The sequence below is a fragment of the Schistocerca piceifrons genome, chromosome 1 (genome assembly GCF_021461385.2).
Source record: "Schistocerca piceifrons isolate TAMUIC-IGC-003096 chromosome 1, iqSchPice1.1, whole genome shotgun sequence".
Classification (NCBI taxonomy): Eukaryota; Metazoa; Arthropoda; class Insecta; order Orthoptera; family Acrididae; genus Schistocerca; species Schistocerca piceifrons.
Window position 1 is genome coordinate 885,430,648 of NC_060138.1, and position 11,791 is coordinate 885,442,438.

Below are 11,791 nucleotides of genomic sequence, written 5' to 3' on the forward strand. Positions count from 1 at the left end.
GAGGTGTGCATGTCAGTGTTTACAAAGATCGGATCAATAAGTGTAGCACTAGTTTTTGTTACGTGTGTAGGTGAGTTTATTTTAGTGCACAGGTTATATTCTTGAATAATATTAAGGAATTATTCTCTTTGGTGGCTGTGTGTTAAGAGGTCAATATTAAAATCGCCACACAGAACTATAGTTTTGCAAGTATTTTTAAGTTTCTCTAGTGCAAGGTCAAGTTTTTTAAAGAAAATGTTTACATTGCTGTTGGGTGATCTGTAAACACATATTATTAAAGTTTTTCCTGATGTTATTTCAATAGCTGAGGCTTCAAAGTGTTTTTCGCTTCCTAAGTGATGTACACAGTCTATTACCTCATAGTCTATGTTTTCTTTTACATAAATGCAGCTTCCTCCAAGCTTTGATATTGATCTGCAAAAGTAGTTTGCCAGAGTGAAACCGGATATGTTTGAATACTGTAAATGGTCCTTCTCTAGCCAGTGCTCACAAAAACATAAAACTGATACCTCCTTCCACTCATTCCTAAGAATTACATTTATTTCATCAAGTTTGTTTGGTAGAGACTGTACATTTTGGTGAACGACTTTTAAAGTGTATGTATAAGTTTGTTCTGTAACACATTCCCCTGTGGCACCCTCAGCTACTCTAAAAAACCTCTACTTGTCCCTTGAAGTGTGTTTCTTCCCAACCATTTATCTAATGTGTTTTGGCCCATTTTTGTGTTATTCCTAGTGTGTGGATGCAGAGTGAAACTTTTTTGGATTGGTTTGAACATTCTCTAAAACATGCAAAACCAACTGTTCAATATGGAGTTCTACTAAACCTAAGTGGTCACTCCATCCCTATTAAGAACATAGGTTTCGTTGAGAAAACCAGAGAAAATCATACAACTGTTATGTGCTTGCCCCCACACAGTGGCCACAAGCTCCAGCATTTGCATGTGGCATTCAAGTCTCCTTTTAAAACTTTCTACACACAAACTTGTGAAAAAAATCTTCACAACAATCCAAGAAGAACTATTACACAGTTTCAAATAAGTGCACTCTTGGGTGGACTGTTTCTTTGTGCAGCCATTCCAGTGACAGCAATCAACAGCCTTAGAAAGTTACCAATGAAGACTATAGTGCAGCCAAGGTTACCAATATTCCTTCAGGCAGTGACACTAATATTGCGCCTTGTTCTTCTCACTGCAAAACTGCTAAGTAATCTGGAAGTGTTGATCCCTCTGGATGCCAGACTGCTGTGTCTTCTTCAAATAAGCCTATTTGTTCATTTTCAGAACCAGCTTACGAGCTATCTTCAAGTGCAGGCTGCCTTCAGAACATAGGTGATAAGCCTTCTCCAAGAGAAGGTTCCCCTCAACGTTCAGCCACCAAAGAACATCCCTCTGAATATCCAACAGGCGAGTTCTACATAATCCCAAAGGATGTAAAACCTTTGCCTAAGAAACAAAGTGTGAATCAAAGACAAACTAAGAGTAAAAAATGGAAGTCTGCCATAATTACTTAGAACCCTTATAAAAATGTGTTGCCTGAAGCTAAAAGAAAGAAAGATGAAGAGCTTTTAATGAAAAAAAAAGATGTTTAAAGAAAAACAAACTATTATGGCACATATTCTACAATGTAAAACAACACAAAATAAAGGTAGGCCTATGAAGCTAAAAGTGGGACCAAACACTAAGATAATTTCTGCTAAGAAGAAACTTTTTCAAGAAGAAATGGAAGAAGAAAATTCCAATGAGCAGTACAGTGACACAAACTGTTTTTGTAGCTTGGAAGCATTTTCAAGATATAAAGAAAATGAAGGATGGATAAGATGTTGGAGCAGTAAGTGGTGGCCTCATGACCTGTGCACTGGATGTGATGAGGATGATCACAACTTTACATGAGAATTTTGTATATGACTTAATATTGTTTCTGAGTGGATAAATTGTGAATGAATTAGAACGACAGAGGAACCCATAGTTAGTGATTGATTTCTCTATTTACATCACTAGTAAAATTAATACTTCTCATTCAGTTACCTTTTTGGTCCAACAATGTATTGAAATGTGTTTCTGTCTCATTTGTCTTATTGTTCTCCTAATAATAATCAATGGTGAAATGAAAACTATAAGCCTACCAATTTTTAAACTAAGCAGTCTATTTGGGAATGGTGGAAAAAGTACCAGACACTTTACCCCATTAGGTGTGGAAAAGTGGCCACTTGCTAAGCATTCAAAATAATCTTCATACATTATGTAAAATATACTTTTACCTTAGCTATAAACATTTGGTGTGATGCCTTACAGTATGCAGATTTGAGATGTATAAGTGACGAGCTTCTATTAATGGCCATGGTTTCATGAAAATTCAATCTCACTTAGAGTGGCCACTTTACACCATCTTCCAATAATCGAAAGTCACTGGCTGGTAAACAGCAGACAAATATGATGTTGCAGTGCCTGTGTTGTTAAGAAGATTGCAGCAGTTTTCCTTGAGACATGCACGCACAACAGCATAAACTGGGAAATCCAGGTGCAAGTTCCAGTCCAGCAAAAATTTTCATTGTCATCATTCCCTTATACAGCTGATGGCTGTTCATATTCACATCTGTGAATATGTTTCATGTATACAGGGTGATTTTTTCCACCTTTTACAAACTCTATGGATTGATTTATGAGAGGATACAGAACAAAAAAGGTCTAATGAGCTTATGTCTGGAAATGTTTGGTTTCCATGCTACAGACCTTTTATTTGATCATACTTAGTTACAGAGACTGTGGTCTAATATGTGCTCTACCACACAGCATATTCGTGCTGCCTTTGACAGTCTTCAGATCCAACCTGACCAGGCCAATGTGAATGTGTGACATAGAACATGCTATTGCGCATACACACATGTTGAGGCACATGGAAACCATTTTCAACACATACTGTAACCATGGCTGTACAGCACAGTGCATATTGGGCCGTAGTCTCTGTAACAATGTGTGACTGAATAAATGGTCTGTAGCATGGAAACGATGCATTTCCAGACATAAGTTCATCAGACCTTTTTTGTTCTGTATCCTGTCATTGATCAATCCCTAGAGTTTTTACATGGTGGAGCAAATCGCCCTGTATATAATTTATTAATGCACAATATTTATAAAATTGTGGGTCAGGCTTATACACAACATAAAATAACATACCAACAAAAACAATCAGCTATTGACAAAATAATTTAATTGGGTGGATAACAATCTACTGCCAAGCAGCAGTAGAACACACACATAAAAGATGGTTGTAACTGGCAAGCCTTCAGAGCCAGTGGCTCCTTCTTCAGGCAGAAGGATTGAAGGAGAAGGAGGAGGAGTGAAGGAAAAGGACTGGAGAGGTCTAGGAAAAGGCGTAGATTTCAGGTAAGTCACCCAGAACTGCGGCTAAGGGGAGACTTATCACACAGGATGAGAAGAGCTGTGGAATGTGTAATGTCTCCCTATGCACTGTTTCTGCTAATAATGCTCTGATGACTGGTGTTTATGCTGTGTGAAGCCCTAAAAGGCCTTGGGGATGGGACTCTGAACATGCATCATGGTGACACATAAGAGCTGTTTTTATGGCCTGAAGCCACCTTTCTACCATACCATGACTACTGTAATTGTATCTAGCCATATGAAGATGTGGAATCCGCACAACTTGGAAATTATTTAAACAAAGAGGATTTTGAATGCTGGCCTTGATCTCCAAATCATGCTATCCAGGTAGTGGTGAAGGACTTTGCTTTTGTCACAGCAGAAATGTTGATGATACAGGGTGACAATTATTGAACTTTATGAAATAAAATTGTCATAACTTCTGAATGGTTTGCATCAAAACTGCACAGGTGGCCAAGGGGCATGATGGGAATTAGTATGAGCGTGCACGGTTTGGTTTAGTGACGAAGCCCACTTTCATTTGAATAGGTTTGTCAATAAGCAAAATTGGTGCATCTGGTGGACTGAGAATCTGCATTTCATGATCGAGGTCACTTCACCCTCAACGGGTGATTGTATACTGTGCTGTATCCAGTCATGGAATAATCGGTGCAATATTGCTTGATGGCTTAGTGACTACCAAACTGTAAGTGAAGGTTTTGGAAGATGATTTCATCCCCATTATCCAAAGTGTCCCTGATTTCAACAAGATGTGGTTCATGCAAGATGGAGCTCCACCGCAATTAAGCAAGGGAGTGTTTGATGTCCTGGAGGAGCACTTTGGGGACCACATTCTGGCTCTGGGATACCCTCTATTGGCCCCCATATTCACCAGATGTGAACACATGCCATTCCTTTCTGTGGGGCTATATTAAAGACAAGGAGTACAGCAGTAGGCTAACCCCAAAACCATTGACGAACTGAAAACAGCCATTCAGGAGGTCATCAACAACATTGATGTTCCAACACTTCAGCGGGTCACACAGAATTTCGCTATTTGTCTGCACCATATCATCGCCAATGATGGCAGGCATATCAAACATGTCAAAATCTAAATCTGAATATCTGAGGTGAGGTTTACATGTTGAATAAAGTGTGTTCATGCCATAATTAGTAACTATTTTACGTTTTTTCCATATAGTTCAATAATTTTCACCCTGTATGTGTAGTTTCTGCCCGTTGAATACATCCATCCACCACTGTGAAAAGGTATCTGTGGCCTACAAGATCAGTTTTAATGTGGGAGGAAATTGCTGTTAAGCCTTGAAGCTGCAAACTATGTCAATCCATTTTGCATTGCTGGCACTGAAAACTTGAATGAGACTATGCACAAGCTTCTTCTTTACACAAAATGGTTGGTCAGTAACTTGATGGTCATGTTTGCCCTTGGGCATGACAAATTTTGAACACTGTTGAAATCAGCTTTTTGGAGTTTTGGCAGAATGTAAGAACTTGGATTATGCCAAGAAATGTTGCATCATAGTGTCTTGGTGCCGGACACCAGAATTTGAGGGACCCAAAGCCCTGTGGAAGTGTTGGTCAATACATGGTATAGCTGGTGTGAGTTTTTTGCAGTCCATGGTATTCACCAAAAAGACAGGTGCATGAAAAGTAATTGTCATGGGCGTTTTCTGCTCCTTTTATGTGGTGCAAATGTATCATAACCTGACTGACAACTGAAATGCTGAGGAGAACCCTTAGCACTGGTGTTCTGGAAAGCAGAGAGTATTTGGTTTGTGGTCTGGTGAGCTTTGATTTGTGGGCAGAAATATTTAACAGCATAATAAATTGTGAGCGGTTCTATGTAATTCATGCTCCACTGATGCTGTGCTGGTTGCACCATTTTGGAAAAAAAGTTGGTCAATATTTTGGTGTGCTGTTTTGCTAATGCCAGGGGTGCAGATGGTACTGAGTGAATGAGGAGCACTGCCCTAGTTTCACTCACTCAAAAACTGCAGAAAGCTTTTTTTCATCTCTGAGGTCTACTTGAGGGTTTACTGACCCATTGTGTCATCTTGTGTGAGATGGTCTATGAGAGGCATTTGTATAGCCACCATTGCTAGAAGATGGCAGAGACAAAAGCTGACAACTGTCAGTGACATCATAACTGCTGATTGACTGCTGGCTTCATATGGGCTTGTTTTCTCCAGCAATGGATGAATGCTATCTTGTGAGACTATATGTCCTAGAAAGGGCACTTCTGCTTTGGTGAGGTTACACTTCCTTTCATTCAGTGTTATTCTGTGGTTATGCAACTGCTGATACATTAGCTACATATGTTGCTCATATATCCATGCATTTGGTAAGAACATAGAAATGTCATCATGGTATGTGAAGCAAGACAGAAGCTAACACTTCCAATGAGAAAATATTGCCTGTTTATGCAGAATTGTTCAGGCTAAATGGCATACATAAAAATTCAGAAAGGTTACAGGGCATAATTACTGCCAACAATGGGATGTCACAGGCATTTCATTGTACATTTTATGGATCTATGATGCCGAAAATTTTTGTGCCAGCCAACACACATGTAAAATCTTGACTTTTTGGTATAGGGTTCTGTCTGTGACTCTCCTGTTCTTTAAAGCACAGTAATCACCACAGGGATAGTGAGAGCTGTCTTTCTTGTGAATAAGCTGCAAAGGCAAAGACCACAAGCAGTCAGAAAGATGAATTATCCCACCTTGGAGCATTTTTTTAAATACAGCCTCTGTTACAGTTAACTACTGTAAGGAAATTTTACATGCATGCTACAAAATGGGTAGAGCATTATGTTTGATGCTGCTATGCTGTGCCAGTGTCCATAAACTTGTCACAGACTTCACTTTGAGATCCACATATAATTTTCAAGAATGAGCACTTTCAAATTGCAATTTTTCTATTTCTTTTCAGCAGTTTCCAGTTTCTTTCCTGTGGAGGACAATTTGGATTTTAAATCTTAGGCTTCATAACACTTTTTTTTCTTTTTCTATCTTCATTCTTTTTTCCATTGTGTTTAGACTAGATTTAAAAGAATGGCAGTTACTCTATAACTGCAAAAGATCTGTGGTGCCGATGAAATCAACACCAACATCAATATGCATTCACTTTTGGACTCCAAGCATCATCTTTAGCTGTTCCAGCATGTTCAGTTTACTTCTTTATGATCCTTGCATGTGTGAAGGTTAATAAATGAACTACTGCTAAAGGGGTGTAATTATTGGTGCAGCCTACTCGAACAAACACCTCACTGGTAACCCTGAGTTGTAACGTCTTCCGTTTTCGCCGTTTTACTGTGTCCGCGACCTCCGCGTCGGTTATGTTTGTGTCTATTACAACAATAAGTGAGGTTAGGAGTGTGCATGACTCTGGCTATCAAATGCCTTTGTTACCACCACTGCCCTCCCTCATGACTGTGCAGTTACCTCTTACGAATCCCCATGCAGTGTGGGACCAATGCCAATTTCTGCAACTGCTTCGTCAGACAACCTACTACCACCAGGACAACGATTTGCCACGCCAAAATCAGTGCAGTACCACGCAGAAACCTGCCACATGGCCGGAACTGCTTCGTTCACAGGTCTACCTCCTCAGCATCCGACCACGCTTACACCTGCCTCGGTTCAGCATCAGCACATGCCTTCCTACTTTGATACCTCAGCCTGCAACAGGAACAATAACTTGTTATCTGTGCCTGACCTCCACCTCTGTCCCACTGCTATGCCTCAGTGTTCTATGCCACAACGTTCACCTTATTTGCACACCGTTTTCAGTGGAGTGGCTATGAACAGTGAACATTCACACATTCCGTCCCACGTTCAACATCATCTCCCACACTGTGCTTCTGGACAGCCCACACATCTGCAGCCTTCCTGCAACACAGGTGGCCCCAGCTCTGATCATACATCAAGCTTTCCGTGGACTAACACGCGTTCTCAAACTTTGAACTTTTTCTCACCTGTCGCACCTGCGCCGGCTCCACTCGAGCTTCCGCTAGCATTCTCAGCACATCTCAATGCCTCATCCGCATTGGTCTTCCACGACGCATCAAGCTGAACACACCCGCAACGTGTTGAGCTTCCGCAACTGCGACTGACACATTACGGTGTCTCACCTACATTGGCCTTCCACGTTGTGACGAAACGCGCTCAACCACAACGTGTCACCTTCACGCTGCCACCCGAACAGCCATCATTGCCACATCCCCTGGAGGCACACTCTCCTGGAATACTACAGCAACAACAGCTCGATTCAGGCAGTGCCCCAATGAACTCAACTCAATCTGTTCTCCCAAACATTCAACAACGCTTACCGCTGCTGCCGTCGTTTAATCCCAACAGAGCAACAACCTGGTTCAAAATTGTGGATGAAGTGTTTGACCATTACAAACTCGATGAGTCAACGAGGTTTCTGAGCCTCACCACCCACCTGCACGACCAGGAGGACTTGATTGCTGACCTGGTCGATGCCCCGGACTCATCTGCCCAGTACACTCTAGTCAAAAAGACAATTCTACCTCAGCTTGCACACTCAACTGAGGCAGCAATACGGCATGTGCTCCAGGTCGAGCAACTAGGCAATGACAAACCTTCCAAGCTCTGGAGACGGCTACATGCCCTGGTCAGCGCCGATCTATGCTCTGACACAACTCTCCTCGCCATCTGGTCAGATAAACTTTCTCCTCACATCCGCTTTTCCCTGGCTCAAAGATCGCCTGAACCTGTCGAGCAAAGGATGACATTTGCTGACAAGCTACACAATGCATCACTGCTCTATTTCGCCAGCCATTGCCTACCTAACAAGTCTCAGGTTCAGGCTCATCGTCCTGCGGCCGGACGCAGCCAGGGCCGTACTGTGCCGACCATTCTTCTCTCTCCGGGAAGCAGTTAACTAGGAACTGGGATGTCACTGGCTCCACCCACTGTCACGTCCCCTCCTGCAACTGAACCTGCTGTGACCACCGAACCTCGGCCACCGCCACTGGCAACGAATTTTCTACAGGAAATGGAACTGCACTACCCATACTCTTACTTCCACACACAGTTTGGTGAGGTGGCACGGAACTGCAGATCACCATGCTACTTCCCAAACGCCAATCGCAGGTAGGTCCGGGTGCCACCTCCTGCGTACAATATGACAGCCACCCCCCAGTGCTCCATTCTGTCCGGGAACGACCGGATAATTGCAGACGACTTTACATTAAAGACATTTCGTCAGGATACCTTTTCCTAGTGGACACAGGTGCCGATGTTTCGCCGCTGCCTACGTCCTTAGCGTCGTCGAACATCCGCCCTCATCATACTTCACTGCAAGCCATGAATTCAACTAAACTACAATGCTTGGGTTCAACTTCCCACGTCGTCTCACTCTCTGCAAACTGCAAACTCGAGTGGACTTTTTTAGTGTGTGAAATTAACGAAGCTATACTAGGCATTGATTTCTTGTGACATTACAAACTTTCACTGGACCCAGTGCAAAACGCCGTGTTTCATCATCCATCCAAGACTCACTTCCCCTGTGCTCCGTCGAGCAACCCTCCCCCCCCCCCCCCCCTCCCCCCCTGTGACACATCGGTCCGGGCTTATCTCACCTGTACATGCTTGTCTCTGTCAACGATGTTACAAGAAACCACGCACAAGTGCCTTGTCAAGCTTGAGCTTGAACACTTCGCTCGCCTACGCAAGGAAACCTTCAAGCTCTCCCTCCGGCTCCATGAAACACAGCTCCAGTTCGCCGATGCAGCAAAGGAATTACAGACACTACAGCAAGGACAAAGCAAGGTCAGTAAGTGCGGCGAATCTGCTTGCAATCCCAGCAATCGAGCCTCCGCGTGTTTATGTCTCGCTACCCCTCGCAACTGTGCTATCAAGACTGCCATAACGTGTACTGACAGTTTTGCAGGGCCACACTCTCCTAAGACAGTAGCGTTTGACACTCAGCTGGACATAAGTGAGCATGCACGACAAGCGTCACGTGTTCCCAAACTGACGGCTCCTATCTCACCCCCCGCGGAAAGCATCTCGAACTATGCAACTTCGGCTCCTGTGTGCCACCGTGCAGCTGCCACTGACAACACAAACAGTGCACTCACGCCAAGCATTTCGCCTGCAACCGTGCTGCCACAGACCGCACCCTCGGACAATGGACTCAATAACGGCTCACGAGCTCTACCAAGCTCACCCAACCATGGTGCCACTGCTTCGGGCCGGCGGCCATCTTGTCACGTTAACTCCTGGGACACTTCGCCGCCTCGGCTCCCGTCGGATCCACCGAGTGGTTATGAACACCATGACCACGCCTCGCATGCCCCGCCCGCCACACATTGTAAAAAACTGCATCCAATGCCGCCGGCAACATTTCCGTCGTCACCAACGGCACGGTTCACAAGCTTTGCCTCATGCCAGGTCCCCCGATCTCCAGTAAACCACGTCGACTTTGTCCCGAGCGCCTCTCCGACCTTAAAGAACAGACTTCTGAACTACTAAGCTCTGGCGTCATTGAACCCTCTGCCAGTAGCTGGTTTACGCCCATACATATGACACCCAAGAAAGACAGGTCGTGGCGCATGTGCGGAGACTGCCGTCGACTAAACGCACGAACAATTATGGACACCTACCCCATACCCAACATTGCCGACTTTACCAGTTCCCTCGGAAGTGCGACCACGTTCTCTGTCATTGATTGAAAATGGGCCTACCATCAGATCCCCATGGCACCTGAAGACATGAAGAAGACAGCAATCACCACCCCGATTGGGTTACTTCAGTTTCAATTCATGCCCTTCAGTCTGAAAAACGCAACCCAGACCTGGCAACGCTTCATCAACAAAGTGCTATTCAACCTAAAATTCTGCTTTGCGTATCTTGATGACATTCTTGTGTTCAGCTCCTCTGTCGAGGACAACATTCGATATGTGCAAACTGTTATGAACACTCTCGCAGCAGCAGGCATCGAGACCAACCAGGACAAATTGTAGCTACATCAACCCACTGTCACTTTTCTTGGTTTTCGGGTCTCTGCTGATGGCATTTCACCGCCTCCTGAGAATGTACAAATAATACTAAACCTACCCAGACCTTCATCATTCAAAGAGCTCTGGCACTTTCTGGGGAAGGTTAATTATTATTGCCGACATCTACCTTGGGCTGCGGAGATTCAGGCTCCACTGACGGATGCCTTGGCAGGCACCAATACTTCTGGATCTTGGCCCGTTCCATGGGCCCCTTCTATGACTGACTCTTTCACTGCCCTCAAAAATCTTCTTGCTGAGGCCTGCATCATTGAGCATCCTCATCCCAATGCGCAGCTTTTCATCACCACAGTCACGAGCGATACTGCCATCGGCGCTGTCCTTAGCCAGACAATTGACGGCCAAACTTTGCCTCTGCAGTTCTTCTTGCACAAGCTCACCAATGCACAACGGGAATATTCTGTGTTTGACAGGGAGTTGCTCGCCGTCTACGAAGCGATTAAGCATTTTAAGACTGATGTTGAGGGACACCCTTTCTATGTTTTAACGGACCACAAACCCCTGGCTGCGGCCATTACAAACCTACCAGCTGACCTGCCTCCTCGCCGCTTCAGATACATGGACTTCATATCTCAGTTCACCACCGATGTCAGACACATAAAGGGTGCTGACAATATAGTTGCTGATTTCCTTTCACGAATCGACGTCGTCCATTTGCTGTTAAGACCTCTCTGAACTGCCTAACTTCCAACCCGCCGACGAGGACACACGAAACCTGATTTCAGACTCTATTTCTTCACTACATTTCGTCCACACCACCTTTTCTGTCGTCTCTGGTGAGATCTGGTGTGACGACAGTATGGGCACGTTACGCCTTTTCATCCCAACCACGCTCCGTCGAGCTGTCTTCAACGAATTGCATAATTTAGCCCATCCTGGTGTTCGTGCGTCCGACCACCTCGTAGCGGAGGGCTTTGTGTGGAGAAATGTCAACAAGGACTGCCAGCAATGGGCAAGCTCCTGCGTCACGTGCCAACGCTGCAAAGTACTCAAGCACACCTCACTCCCCTCACTCCCCCCCCCCCCCCCCCTGGCGCCTGGCGCCTTTTCGATCCCTCCTGGGCGTTTCCAGCATATTCATATTGACATTGTCGGCCCTCTCTCCCCCTCTAACGGCTTTCATTATGTTCACTCGTCTATCAACCAAACAACTCGTTGGGTCGAGGCTGTCCCCCTCCCAAATACTACAGCAGAAACTGTTGCTCGAGCTTTCATTGAGTCATAGGTATCGCGTTTCGGATGTCCAGCTATCATCATGACCATGGCAGACAATTTGAGTCGGCCCTGTTCAACGGGATTTGTAACATTTGTGTCGTCTGGCGCATCTGTACCACAGCATATCA